This window comes from Podarcis cretensis, assembly GCF_951804945.1.
Source record: "Podarcis cretensis genome assembly, chromosome: 9".
Classification (NCBI taxonomy): Eukaryota; Metazoa; Chordata; class Lepidosauria; order Squamata; family Lacertidae; genus Podarcis; species Podarcis cretensis.
In genome coordinates, this window is record NC_137178.1 from 70,066,638 (window position 1) to 70,081,979 (window position 15,342).

Here is a 15,342-nt window from a genome sequence, read left to right on the forward strand (position 1 = left end):
CCCCCCCCCACCTCTCTTCAGCAATTTTTCAGAGTGGGAACTTGGGATGTGGGTGGTGCTGTGGTCTAAACCACTGAGCCTCCTGGGTTTGCCGATTGGAAGGTCGGCGGTTCGAATCCCACAATGGGGTAAACTCCCGTTGTTCTGTCCCAGCTCCGGCCAACCTAGCAGTTCGAAAGCATGCCAGTGCAGCACAAATATACCAACGGTGAGGGATTGGCAAACAAAATTATTTGAATTTGTCGAATTGGCAAAAATGACGCAAAAAATTAGAAATCAAAAAAATACAAAGTTAATTGATGATTGGAATAAATTTATGGTCTATATTGAAGGAAATTATAGAAACATACCAACTATAACAGGTCTGCTATAAAACTTACGATGTATAAATCAGTAGTCAATACCAGCTGTAGAAGATGAAATTTTTAAATTAAGAAACCCGAAATCAGCAGGGAAGGAGGTCAGTTTGTGTATTTAAACTATGTACTTAAATCTGTCATGTACATTAGTTGTTCTTTCTTTTTTCTTTTTTCCTTTTTTTATCTTCTTTTTTGTACGATGTGTAGTTGTATTTTTCTTTTAATTTATTTCTTTTTTGTGTATGTTGTAAGAGAAACTCAATAAAAAGAAATTAAAAAAAAAAAACAAAACGAAAGCATGCCAGTGCAAGTAGATAAATAGGCACTGCTGCGGAGGGGAAGGTAAATGGTGTTTCCGTGTGCTCTGGTTTCCATAACGGTGTCTCATTGTACCAGAAGCAGTTTAGTCATGCCGGCCACATGACGCAGAAAGCTGTCTTTGGACAAACGCCGGCTCCCTCTGCCTGAAGGAGAGATGAGCGCCACAACGCCATAGTCGCCCTTGACTGGACTTAACCATCCAGGGGTCCTCTACCTGTTTACCTTTTTAATACTACACAAAAGGAACTGATAAATAGGTTGTCCCAGTTGACATGTGATGAGAAAGCTTTGACAGCTTTTACACTGGCAAGTCTCATGCCTGCCCTGCCACTAATTGTTCTTGAAATGTCCCCAGGGAGCAGAGAGTTGCTGTTGTTTTTGACCTCCAAGTCAAAGCACCCTTCTGGGATACTTACCCTAAGCTGTTAGGAGGAAAAAAATCCTCTCTGTTTCTGCAAACCCTTTTCCTTTCCATAAAGGTAAAGGTAAAGGGACCCCTGACCATTAGGTCCAGTCATGACCGACTCTGGGGTTGCGGCACTCATTTCGCTTTATTGGCCGAGGGAGCCAGCGTACAGCTTCCGGGTCATGTGGCCAGTATGACTAAGCCGCTTCTGGTGAACCAGAGCAGCGCACGGAAATGCCGTTTACCTTCCCGCCAGAGTGGTACCTATTTATCTACTTGCACTTTGACGTGCTTTTGAACTGCTAGGTTGGCAGGAGCAGGGACCGAGCAATGGGAGCTCACCCCGTCGCGGGGATTCAAACCACTGACCTTCTGATCAGCAAGTCCTAGGCTCTGTGGTTTAACCCACAGCGCCACCCACGTCCCACTTTCCTTTCCATACCCCTCTTCTAATGCCCAGGCATTGGTGTCTCGACAATGTGCCAAACCTCTGGTTCCTTTGATATTTTTTCTTTGCCCCAGTACAAACATTGGAGCTGTTCATAGAAAGCATTAGTGCACTACAGGCTCCCCGCCCCCAAAATGTTAGCAGCAGGAGTTGCTGTCTTTAACATTAGAAAGGTGCTCTTCCCAGTGCCAGATTTATGTATAAGCTAAACAAGCTATAGCTTAGGGCCCCACTCTCTTGGGGACCCCCCAAAAAAATAAAGAAAAAAACTGGATGTACATTTCCAAAATGTAAGATAAAAATCAAATAAAATAAAACCTACATACAGCAACAGTGTTTTGAGTTGTATAGGCTCCTACAATGCAAGTAATGGGCCCTGCCTGCTCCCTTAAAATATCACTGGTTTGCTCATTTCTATAAATAGGGTTGTCAGGGACTCAGCGGGAGCGCAGGGAGGAGAGGAGATGGAAAGCGAGGGGGAGCAATCCGAGGGCAGCGTAGGAGAATATGACAGCAGCCCGATAGATTCCATGAGCCTCTCCAGCGAATCGGAGGATTCACAGAAGGGGGCGCCGATGGGCAGGGCAAGGGGCGACCCAAGGGGGACACCCCAGAAGCAAGGGGCCAGCGGGGACTCCCAGAGCACCAGTTGCAAATCAGGACCAGCTTCCCCACCAGAGCGTAGTGGGGGGGAGGAGTCCCAGGTGTCAGAGCCCACATATGCACCACCAGCGAGAGAAGATGAGTCAGGGTGGACCACGCCTCCATCGGAGAGCGAGTTAACGGTTAAGAGGAAAGTTGCAGGCTGGGCGCGCGCGCCAAGTTCAAAGGTACAGGCGAGCGGCACAGAAGGTAGCCCGGATAGGGAACCAGGTCCTAAAGCCCGCCGGAAGGAGGGGCAAGAATCGTCAGGGTCAGCGTCAGAGGAGTCGAGGAAGGATGAGACCCTAGCGGGCAGGAGGGCCCAGAGGAGAAAGGAATTTAGGAAGAGGTGGAGCAAAGCGAGAGTCTTAAACTGGTGTGGAGGGGGAGGAGACTCAGACAGGACTTCGCCGGTCTAAGCTCGGGACGTAGAGCTGCACGCTGCGGCTTTGAAATGGAGACTGAATCTCAATAAAGACTTTTGTACATAACTACAGCCTAGCGTTGGTCCTCTGTGAGCTGGGACCTAGAGGCAGCTCTGACAGTAAGTCCTGTCTCAAATTTCAAAGAACCTCGCAACGTGAGAGGACGCAGCGAGGGGCGAAGATTGGTGCTTCGCGAGCTCACAAAAGCAGCACAAGATGACTACAGAAGAACGACTGGCAGCTTTGCAAGAAGCCGTGGTACAACTTAACGCAGAAATACGAGCGGCAAGGAGGAGAGAAGAGGAATCAGATGCTGTCTGCAAGGATCTGCAAAACAGGTTGGAAATGTTGACTAAACAGGGGCCACCGGCAGCCAAATCAGAAGGGATCGGGCTCGGGAAGAGAGGGGGGAGCCTGGTGTCGCATTTCGATGGGAGTCTGCAGCAATATCCTAACTTCAGAGCAGACGTAGTTTTTGCGCTAAAGTTGCTGGAGAAGGACTTTAGAGATGAGCAGGAGAAAGTAGGCTTCATACTAACGCATCTCCATGGAGAAGCTAAAGCGTGGTTGCGCAATCTGTGGAGAGATAATGATCCAGCCCTCCAAAACGCAAAAGCCTTCATTAAGGCGATGGACGATTGTTTTTTATCGGAGACAGATGTCGATGTCGCTAGAAAAGAGATTCACGGTCTGAAACAAGGCAGAGCCACTGTAAGGCAATATCATTCCCGCTTTTTTGCATTGGTCAACGCGCTGGGATGGGAAAAAGACTCAGCGTCCGTCAGGGACCTGTTCTGGGAGGGGCTCAACGGGGCTGTGAAAGACGAAATCGCAAGGGGGGAGAGGCCACGGAGCACTCAAGAAGTGGTCCAGAAGGCGTTGACGATTGGTGTGCGGCTGGAAGAACGTCCCTGGAGCAAAGATGAAGGGCGTTGGGGACGCACGCCAGCAAGGGCACCTCCTTTCTTCCCCAGAGACTCAGCGCGCGCTCAATCCACGCCTCCACTGGGAGGGGGAGAGGAGCCGATGGAGATAGGTGGTGCCAAGGCTCAGTCAGCGACCAGAGCCCTCACACCAGGAGCAGCCAAGGTGAAGCCTCCTAGAGGGAACAGGAAGTGTTACATCTGCGAAAGTGCTCAGCATATGGCAAAAGAGTGCCCCCAGAGGCTCCGCAAGCACAATGCAGCCTCAGCAAAAGTAACAGAAGCAGCTCAGCAGAGGGAACCGCAGCAGGGAAACGACGAAGTCTGGCTGGAAGCAGAGCCGCTGGGGCCCAGCCAGACGAATCAGTGAAGCAGTCCCCAGGAATCTTACAGCCCACAGACCCCCTCCCGCCCAAACCAGTGGTGCAGCTCACCGCAACACTCCAGCTTCCCAATGGGCTCACCATGGAAGTGCCTATTACCATTGACTCTGGTAGCAATGCAGATTTTATGGGGGTGGATTTCATCAAGCAACATAGCATAGCGCTCCTGCCTGCCACGATGCCCCTGAAAGTAGTGACAGTCGATGGAAGAGAATTGCTGGGGGGACAGGTGGTACAGCAAACGCCGCCAATGGTGATGCGCATTGGAAATCACCGCGAAGTCATCAGCTTCAACGTCACCCAACTGTCAGACACGCCCATAGTGTTGGGCATGAGCTGGTTGGACAGGCACAGCCCGGCATTGGCATGGTACCAGCGTAAATTGACCTTCTGCTCCTCCTACTGCGCAGAACATTGCATCATGACTAACCAGGAGGACGAGGGGCAAGAGGATGACCCACAGCTACAACTGGGCATGCTGCAAGCTGTACCCGACAAGTACAAGGCGTTTTTGGAGGTCTTCTGCGAGAAGGAAGCGGACAAGCTGCCTCCCCACAGACCCTACGACTGCAAGATTGACCTCCTGCCGGGGGCAACGCTGCCGACCGGAAAACTGTACTCCATGTCTGAAGACGAACTGCAAGAGCTCAGGGAGTTCATAGATCACAATTTGAAGCGGGGATTCATCCGAGAATCCAAAGCAGTGGGGGGCAGTCCTGTTTTCTTTGTGAAGAAAAAAGACACGCCCCAGAAGAGGCTTGTAGTTGATTTCAGAATTTTAAATTCGAAAACCAAGCCCACGGCTTTCCCGATGCCCAAGATCGACGACTTGCTCGCGACGGTGAGAAAGGGACGCATCTTCACCAAGCTGGATCTACGAGGGGCGTACAATCTTATACGCATGCGGGAGGGCGACGAGTGGAAGACGGCCATGTTCACGCCCTTGGGCACCTATGAGTATAGGGTTATGCCTTTCGGTTTACAAAATGGCTCCCACTGCTTCCAAGCCTTCATGCATCACGTGTTAGCGGGGCTCCTATACAAGAAGTGCGTCTGCTTCCTGGACGACATTCTGATCTTCTCGGAATCGCAGGAGGCTCACGAGAGAGATGTCAAGGAAGTCCTGCAAAGACTACGGGAGCACAGGCTTTACGCCAAGCTGGAGAAATGCCAGTTCGACATGACGGAGGTGGATTTCCTGGGCTACAAGCTGTCCGACAAGGGAATCGCCATGGACAGCGCCAAGGTACGATCAGTACTGGACTGGAAGAGCCCGCGCAATCGGAAGGAGGTCCAGAGGTTTGTCGGCTTTGCTAACTTTTATCGCAAGTTCATCAAGGGTTTCGCTATGCAGACGGCGGCCATCACGGACACCCTCAGCTCCAAGAAGAAGAAGTTCACCTGGACGGACCAGGCGGAGCAGTCCTTTCAGAAACTCAAGCGTCTCTTCGCTTCCGAGGAACAACTGCTGCATGTGAACCCCAGCAAGCCCATGAGGGTGGAGACGGATGCCTCCGACAGAGCCGTGGGGGCAGTCCTGTTGCAGCGAGACCCGCAAGGGGATTGGAGGCCGTGTGCTTTCTACTCCAGGAAGCTCAGCAAGTCGGAGCAGAACTACACCATCTGGGACAGAGAGTTGCTGGCCATTCATGCAGCATTCAAGGCGTGGCGGCACTTCCTCATCGGAGCCAAACACACGGTGCAAGTTCGCACGGACCATAAGAACCTGGAGTACTGGCGCACGGCGCGGTTCCTGAACCAGAGACACATCCGCTGGGCGGAGTTCTTTGCGGATTTCGACTTCAGGATAGAATATATCCCCGGAGACAACAACGTCATGGCTGATGCGCTATCCAGGAAGCCGCAGTATCTGGAGGAAGCAGCACCGGTAGCGGCCAAACACATTTTCGCACCCAAGGCGTGGGCATGCGCTTCTGCCACAATAGACCTGGAAGCGATACGGCGCGAGCTGCGAACAGATTCCTTCGCGCGCTCCAAGATGGAGGAGGTGCGCAGCGGCACGGCAAAGGACGACGAGTTCCAGATACGCGACGGACTGCTCCTCCGCAAGGGGGCCATCTACGTACCGGGAGATGAACTCCGCGCGACAGTACTGCAACAGCTACACGACGCACCCAGCGCCGGACATTTCGGCAAGGAAAAGACGGTGGAATTAGTAGCCAGAGACTTCTGGTGGCCAAAGATGCGGGGAGAAGTCGCGGAATACGTCACGAGGTGCGACACCTGCCAAAGGGCCAAGCCAGTACACAGACCGCCGGCGGGACTGTTAGAACCGCTACAGACCCCGTCCGAACCGTGGGAGAGGGTAGCCTTGGACTTTGTCACTGACCTGCCCAGCTCGAGGGGCAAAACAGCAGTACTTGTGGTAGTCGACATGTTCACCAAGATGGCGCACTTCATTCCTTGCGCGAAGGTGGCCACAGCGGAACAGACAGCCAAGCTGTTCATAGACCACGTGTTCAAGGTACACGGCCTGCCACGGTCTATCCTGTCTGACAGGGGGCGCCAGTTCATCTCGAGTTTCTGGCGGAAGCTGATGGGGATCCTGAACGTCAAGGTCAACCTAGCGTCGGCAAGACACCCGCAGACCAACGGACAAGCGGAGAGGGTCAACGCCGTCATGCAGCAGTACCTGAGATGTTACGCCAACCAGCAGCCCTCGACCTGGGTGGACTATCTGCCCCTGGCCGAGTTTGCCTACAACAACACACAACACGTGTCCACGGGGGTGACACCGTTTTTTGCCAACCACGGGCGACATCCCAGGACCTTCCCGGGCTTAGAGAAAGAGGGGGAGGGGGAGCCACAGGGAGCAGAGGCATTGGCAGAGGAGTTACAGGAGGTCCATGAACAGCTCCGTAGACAGTTAGACCTAGCAAAACACGTATACAAGATGCAAGCAGACAAACACAGAAGAGTGGGGGAGGACATACGGGTAGGGGACTGGGTCTGGTTAGCGGCCCAGGCAGTGCCGGCCAGGTCCTTAGCTAAGAAGAAGCTAGGACACAAGCAGTTGGGCCCTTACCTAGTCGAGGCACAGATCAACCCAGTGGCTTTCCGTTTGACACTACCGGAGGGTTCCAGAATGCACCCGGTCTTTCATAGATCGGTGCTAACGCCCTACAAGGCACCTCACAGGTTTCAGGAGCCAGGAACAGCTCCCAGTCCGCTTAGAGATGCACCCATGACAGGGGGGTCGCCGAGGGCGGGGCCACTCAACGAGGTGACGGAGATTTTGGACTCGAGATGGGGGGAAGAGGGAGTCGAATATCTCATCGCAAGGGAAGGTGCCCCGGCCAGCGCCAACAGCTGGGTGCCGTACTATGCGGTGGAGGAGCACTACCTCAAAGACGAGTTCCACGCACTCTTCCCACACAGGCCCATGCCGGAGGATTATTTTGACGAATATCTTTTCACCCCCACACTCTCAGCCAGTACGTTTCAGGGGTTCTCCTCGGTTGAGGAGACGGTTCCAGAGACTACCTCGCCGGAGGGGTCGGTCTCAGACTTGGGTGGGGAGCGCTCTTATTGGTGGGACACTCAACCCGAGGAGGAGTGGCGCAGGAGACTGCTCAGAGGGCCCTGGCACGCAGACTACCCAGAGGAAATGGGGGAACAAGGGGGCATGGACGGGTTGGGGGAGGATCCTGGTTTCGAGCACGCCGGCAACGAGATGGAAGCGGAGGAGAGCGACGTCGATGTACCCGTCACGGACTGGCAGCATGCCAGGGGGGAAGACCGGTATCCGGCATGCACCCCCACAGCATTGGAGCACCCGGAACCCACGCCAGAGGAGGGGGAGGGGGGAAGGGGGGGCTTCGAGGGGGGGATGGATGTCAGGGACTCAGCGGGAGCGCAGGGAGGAGAGGAGATGGAAAGCGAGGGGGAGCAATCCGAGGGCAGCGTAGGAGAATATGACAGCAGCCCGATAGATTCCATGAGCCTCTCCAGCGAATCGGAGGATTCACAGAAGGGGGCGCCGATGGGCAGGGCAAGGGGCGACCCAAGGGGGACACCCCAGAAGCAAGGGGCCAGCGGGGACTCCCAGAGCACCAGTTGCAAATCAGGACCAGCTTCCCCACCAGAGCGTAGTGGGGGGGAGGAGTCCCAGGTGTCAGAGCCCACATATGCACCACCAGCGAGAGAAGATGAGTCAGGGTGGACCACGCCTCCATCGGAGAGCGAGTTAACGGTTAAGAGGAAAGTTGCAGGCTGGGCGCGCGCGCCAAGTTCAAAGGTACAGGCGAGCGGCACAGAAGGTAGCCCGGATAGGGAACCAGGTCCTAAAGCCCGCCGGAAGGAGGGGCAAGAATCGTCAGGGTCAGCGTCAGAGGAGTCGAGGAAGGATGAGACCCTAGCGGGCAGGAGGGCCCAGAGGAGAAAGGAATTTAGGAAGAGGTGGAGCAAAGCGAGAGTCTTAAACTGGTGTGGAGGGGGAGGAGACTCAGACAGGACTTCGCCGGTCTAAGCTCGGGACGTAGAGCTGCACGCTGCGGCTTTGAAATGGAGACTGAATCTCAATAAAGACTTTTGTACATAACTACAGCCTAGCGTTGGTCCTCTGTGAGCTGGGACCTAGAGGCAGCTCTGACAAGGGTGCTTACATTCTACATGGACTGGTTGCATGGCAAAATGTGCAAAATGGCTTTAGATACCTATTAGGTAAAGGTAAAGGGACCCCTGACCATTAGGTCCAATCACGGACGACTCTGGGGTTGCGGCGCTCATCTCACTTTATTGGCCGAGGGAGCCAGCGTACAGCTTCCAGTTCATGTGGCCAGCATGACTAAGCGGCTTCTGGCGAACCAGAGCAGCGAACAGAAACGCCGTTTACCTTCCCGCCGGAGCGGTACCTATTTATCTACTTGCACTTTGATGTGCTTTCGAACTGCTAGCTTGGCAGGAGCTGGGACCGAGCAACAGGAGCTCACCCTGTCACAGGGATTTGAACCACCAACCTTCTGATCGGCAAGCCCTAGGCTCAGTGGTTTAGACCACAGCGCCACCCACGTCCCAGATACCTATTAGGTCCATAAATTACCATATAACATATATTCAACACACACAAAAAGTGGCAATTGTTGTTGACAAAGGACAGCTGGACATATAAAGGGCCCCATTACCTTCAGCAGCTTAGAGCGTCATCCAACCTAAATCCGGCCCTGGCCCTTCCCCTCAGCTTTTGCCACCTTACTCTGCCTAAGGACAGGCATGCAAAAACTTCCTATTCCTTGCCCCTGCTGCATTGAACTGCCCTGCGCATGCATTGAGGAGGGATGAACTCTCTTCAGCCCAATGGGAGTCCCTCTGTATACAGGTGCTGCAGCCTCATTCTAAGAAAGATTAAGCATCAAGATGTTTCAACAAAGGAACACGGTTTCAACACTGAAAAAGCAAGTACAGCAAAATTCATATACGGCATTCTGAAGCAGCACCTTCTGCATCAGAATTGCTGCTGCTGGCATTCATGCGTTTTGCTTAAATTATTCTTTCATGGTATTTTCTTACGTTCTGTAAGCTGCCCTGGGAAATTGTTTTGACGCCTTGGTAAGAATTCTTATAAGAAATACATAATAAATAAACCACAGTACCAGCCAGCCTGTTTGCTAAAGACAGGCAAAGTACTGTTATGGCTTTCGGAGACATTAATAGATTTCCCGAACTCTTCAATAAGATATACCAAAAATTAAAAAGGAAGCAAAATAATAAATACAAATTCAGTAATCAGTATAATTCGTTTGCCTACTACTGAACACTTCCTGTTTGCACTCTGAAGCCATCTTATTACTGATGAGCATAATTTGGGGACTAGCAGTGAATTTTTCATTAAATTTCCCCAATGTCGGCTTTTATTTCCCCATTTTAGAGGGGAGACTTCAATCTGCTTCCTCTCATCCAGTGCTATTTATCTAGAAAAGGAGGTGCTGGAGCTCACCATGTACTTTTCCCTGAGACGTGCCGGAGCTGAGTTCAATGAAATAGTACAATGGAGTAGCTTAGAGATGGAAAGCTGGCTGCATTCTCCTGGAAATCTGAAGGGGTTTGTGGCAATCACACAGGGTCCCTGGATGTTTAATGGTCTCTTAATCCCTGTGCCACCACTGTGCTTGCTTCCCCACTGCTACCAACCAGTTATTCTTTGGTAAAACACTGAGTCCAGTCAGTTGTTAAAAGAGAACCAAAACACAAATTTATTTTACAAACATTAACAAGTTTATGGTTTCTCAGATAATATTCCTGTCAGTATCTTAACTTTAGTTTCCTTACTGGCCTATATCTTCCTAATACCTTCTGACTGATTATCTCAACTGTTTGACTGACTGCTCTTAACAAATTCTCTCACTCTCTCACACCAGACTAGACCAACCCACAGACTTATCCTCTGTCTCTTCTAACTGCAGACTGTCTTCTCAACAACTCTAACTCTCTAAAAACTTCTGTGCTTAAATCTTATACACCGTTGACTCTGCCCCCTGGGTTCCCATTGGTTAGTCATTTTACAATTAGTTAACCCGTTCCCAATGAATCCAGTATGATGTCACACACATAGAAGGGCAAATGCCACAGGGTGCAATGAATTTGGCATGTCTCTTGGAGTTCATCTGCTGAGCTTCATGGTTAAATGGTCCCCCCTGGTCAAGTTTGGTGTTGTAACCACTCCACTATACTGGTTCTCAGTTGTTGTTGTTTTTGCAAGCAAATGTATGTCCAAGGAGGTCAGGCTGGTGTACACAGTTCCTGCCATTTTATCCTCACAACAACTCTGTGAGATATGGTGGCTGAGAAGTAGTAGTAGTAGTACTGTATTTTTCGCTCTATAAGACGCACTAGACCATAAGATGCACCTATTTTTTTGGAGAAGGAAAACAAGAAAAAAAATATTCTGAATCCCAGAAGCCAGAACAGCTGTGATCCCTCTTGCTGTTCTGGCTTCTGGGATAGCTGTGCAGCCTGCATTCGCTCCATAAGACGCACACACATTTCCCCTTACTTTTTAGGAGGGAAAAAGTGAGTCTTATAGAGCAAAAAATACAGTAATAATCTTATTATTTATACCCCGCCCATCTGGCTGGGCTTCCCCAACCACTCTGGGTGGTTCCCAACAGAATATGAAAAACATGATAAAACATCCATCATTAAAAACTTCCCTAAACAAGGTTGCCTTCAGATGTCTTCAAAAAGTCAGATAGTTGTTTATTTCCTTGCCATCTGATGGGAGGGCGTTCCACAGGGAGGGCACTGCTACTGAGAAGGCTGATTCAAGTTTGCTTTATGGCTAAATGGGGGGCCGGGCCCTAATACTGTACACCACAGGTGCTCTTTAATGGTAGGAATAGTCCTTTTAAGAACTGCCAAATCAATCAATGGCACACAAATTGTAAAAATAGAACAGGAGGTCGGGGCGGCAGAGAGTCGGAAGTGAAATGCACCATAGCATTAACTTGTTGTTACTAATCATAAGACTATTGTTCAGAGCTTTGTCTATCAGTTACTTCCATAATTCCCTCCTTTTCCAAATACATAATTTTTTCCAATTGCTTTCACAGGCTTATCTATGTAATAGATGATCTAAGCTGTCTTATTTTACCAGACACTGACAGAGACTACAAAAAAAAAAAAAATTAAATTAGTTCAAATTCTATTACCTTACATTACTGGATTCATTAACGTGCTGTACCTTTTCGATCCAACCGACGTGGAACTTCTCTTTATCAAAAAGTAGAGTGCATGGAAAGGTCAGAAATAAACCAAATTTACTATTAAAGATTAATTACGAGATAAAAGGAAAGCTTGGATGGGTTAGAAAACATGCACTTTTGTTGCTATATAAAGAAAGTTTGGTGGGTCCTCTTTGAAGGAAATAATTCAGAGGGGAAAAAATATTTTTATAGCATTGGGGTTAGACTAAATTACTTCTGGCATCTCCTCCAGCCATGTGATTCTATTGTTAGAAAACTCTGGTCTGGAGAAAAGGAATACTACTAAAATGGGCAAACCAGTTTCTTTTGTTACATAAATTGCCCTGGCCAGATCTCCTTTGTTATGTAAGCTAGAGGTAATGCATTGCATCAGAAACTAAATAAACCAGAGACTATCTTCCTTCCTGACACCTGGCTGGGGGTCATGTTATTGAGGTGGCTTTGGATATGAAAGAGTTTGGAGTCACAGAGAATCAGAGGGTGGGGTAAGTTTTAGATTCTGGAAGCTAAAAGTATTTTGCGGCTGGCTGCGTTCCCCTATAAATCTGAAGGGGTGCAACAAATTTGGCACATTTCTTGGAGTTCAGCTATACAGTGGTACCTCAGGTTAAGTTCTTAATTCGTTCCGGAGGTGCGTTCTGAAACTGTTCTTAACCTGAAGCACCACTTTAGCTAATGGAGCCTCCTGCTGCTGTGGCGCCGCCAGAGCACGATTTCTGTTCTCATCCTGAAGCAAAGTTCTTAACCTGAGGTAATGTTTCTGGGTTAGCAGAATCTGTAACCTGAAGCATATGTAACCTGAAGTGTATGTAACCCGAGGTACCACTGTACCTTTACCCATGCTTAGCCTGTTTATTTTGTGTAAATAAAACTACCACAAAAAATACAAAAAGTATCCCATGACCTTGGTCCAAGAAAACAGAACCACTTGCAGAATAGATACAACAGTAGCAATATTAGAATAAAGCCAATGAAGTCTACAAAGAACTGTCTGGTTAGTTACAATCATGTGAAATTGAGTGTGTGCGCACACATGCACGCACACACAAACTCACACTCTTTTTTGTTGTTGTCCTCATTGTAGCTTTAGGTCTGCCAGTTCACAATACAGTAGTGCCTCGCAAGACGAAATTAATCCGTTCTGTGAGTCTCTTCGTCTTGCGGTTTTTTCGTCTTGCGAAGCACGGCTATTAGCGGCTTAGCGGCTATTAGCGGCTTAGCGGCTTTCAGAAAAAGGAAACAAACTCGCAAGAACTCGCAAGACATTTCGTCTTGCGAAGCAACTCCATAGGGAAATTCGTCTTGCGGAACGACTCAAAAAACGGAAAACTCTATCGTCTTGTGCGTTTTTCGTCTTGCGAGGCATTCGTCTTGCGAGGTACCACTGTACTGAGGTGGCTGTGTTAACGGAAAAATCTGAGGGCTCCCTTGGACAAAAACAAAGACACCAAGCAGTATAACTTAGAGCAAAACAGCAGCCTGTAGGTTTGGCCTTTATTGATCTGTTGCAACAGGGTGCTCCCCTCACTTGCAGGAGAGAGGAGGGACCCAGAAAAATGGTGTGCAAGGCCTTATAAAGACTTTTGAAATTGCCACCCTGTAGATCAAAACCACCCCCAGAAACATCATACATACATCACAGAAGGGGTGTAACCTAAGACCACCCCTCAGATACATCATACCTCACAAAAAAGGCGGCCTAAACAGAAATTTGAATGTTGTTTTTCTCCTGTCCTTGTTTATCTCCTGTCTGGCAGGTTACTTGATTGGATTGCCTGGGTAGCCTGGCCAATCTTTTGTAATGATAAATACTTATTTCCTGGGCCAGGTCACAGGCTCACACCTTATTCAAACACAGACATACCCTTAAGACAGGATTTGTGAAGGAAAAAACAATGGGGAGGCTTTTCCACTTTGACGTTGCAGAGAAAACATTTGCTCAGTTTAGGAATCAAAATGGCTTCAGGTCGGTGACACCCACCTGGGGGTTTTACTTTCCAACAAATCTTTGTATCTAATCCAAACATTATACAATGCTTTCCTTACAATAGGGAAGCTAGGGAAGTAAAAAAGCTTAATATGGACTCTAAATGGCCAAAATATTATGAAATTCTAGAATATGATGGTGAAAGGGTTAAACTTCAGAGTTTCTCTTGGGTATGGTTGGCCAATTGGTGTTAAAGAAGGATAGGATTTTCTTTATGTATGCCACCACAGCAGCAAGAATTCTACTGGCAAAGTATTGGAAGATGCAAGAACTACCTACTCTGGAAGAATGGCAAACAAAGGTGATGGACTTTATGGGACTGGCTGAGATGACGGGCAGAATCCGCGACCAGGGGAAGGAGACAGTGGAAGAGGACTGGAAGAAATTTAAAATATATCTCAAAAACTATTGCAAAATTGAGGAATGTTAAGATATCAGGGGGTAAGAGGTAAAGAACTGCAGCAGTAACTAAAAAACTAAAGGAAACTTTATGAAAGGGAATTAAGACAATTGACTTAAGGGTTGCTAAAGAATCACTAAACAAGGATGCAGGGATGGGGAGGTATGGGGAAGTCAAAAGAAAGAAGGGTATGAAATGATGACTTTGAAGTTATATTGGTCTAATTGTTTTGTGTGCTTTGATTTTCTTGTTTTTCTTCTGTTTGTCTTGTTTTGTTTTTATTATCTGTTTGAAAAACGAATAAAAATTATTTAAAATCAAAAAAAACAAAATGGCTTCAGGTCGGTCTTCCTGTGCTGATCTATGTATGTGCGGTTATGAACATTACCATATATCTAAGACCTCAAAATTCCTATCACAGTTGCACAATTTCCCTGGCAGGGACCAGCAATACCATGTCCCTTTGGTTTCTTCACCGGCAATACCCAGCCCACCAACTCTCTTTTAGTGCTTTTAGTGCTCTTTTAGTGGCCCACTTTCTTTTTGGCAATACAGTGGTACCTCGGGTTAAGGACGCTTCCGGTTACAGACTCCGCTAACCCAGAAATAATACCTCGGGTTAAGAACTATGCTTCAGGAAGAAACAAGATTTACCAACTATTGAAGAATGGCAGATGAAGATGATGGACTATATGGAACTTGCCAAACTGGCTGGGAGACTCCAAGACCAGAGAAAAGAGATGGTGGAAAAAGACTGGAAGAAGTTTAAGGAATATTTGAAAAAATATGTTAATATTTAAATCTTAGAGTAGCTTTGGAAGTGGATATAGGCTGTAGGGTTAGAAGTAGAAGATAGTGTATTTTAAAATCATATTATTTGTAAGTGATAAAATGTAAAGTTATTTTAAGTTTGATTTTAAAAAAGATGGTTAGAAACTATGATATATGTAAACTGCTAAAGATGAAGTAAAATGAAAATCAGATAGGTGGGACTTGGGGAAGCCCACTTAACAATGTTTAGAAAAATAAGGATATGACAAGGATTTGTTTGTATTGTTTGTTCTTCTGTTTGTGTTCTTTATTTGTGTTATAAAATGAATAACAAAATTTTTTTGGGGGAAGAACTTTGCTTCAGGATGAGAACAGAAATTGTGTGGCAGCGGTGCGGCGGCAGCGGGAGGCCCTATTAGCTAAAGTGGTACCTCAGGTTAAGAACAGTTTCAGGTTAAGAACAGACCTCCAGAATGAATTAAGTTCTAAACCCGAGGTACCACTGTAGTATGAAAACTTACTCCTGCTTTCTAGTTTTTACTTTTTTCTACCTTTT

The 15,342-nt window shown here is 48.3% G+C and overlaps 1 protein-coding gene across 5 annotated transcripts in view; it reads right to left on the reverse strand.

Annotated features, from left to right (window-relative positions):
• Nucleotides 1-15,342, reverse strand: part of KCNIP4 (potassium voltage-gated channel interacting protein 4) — a 447,477-nt gene that overhangs the window by 274,133 nt on the left and 158,002 nt on the right. The window lies entirely within an intron of this gene.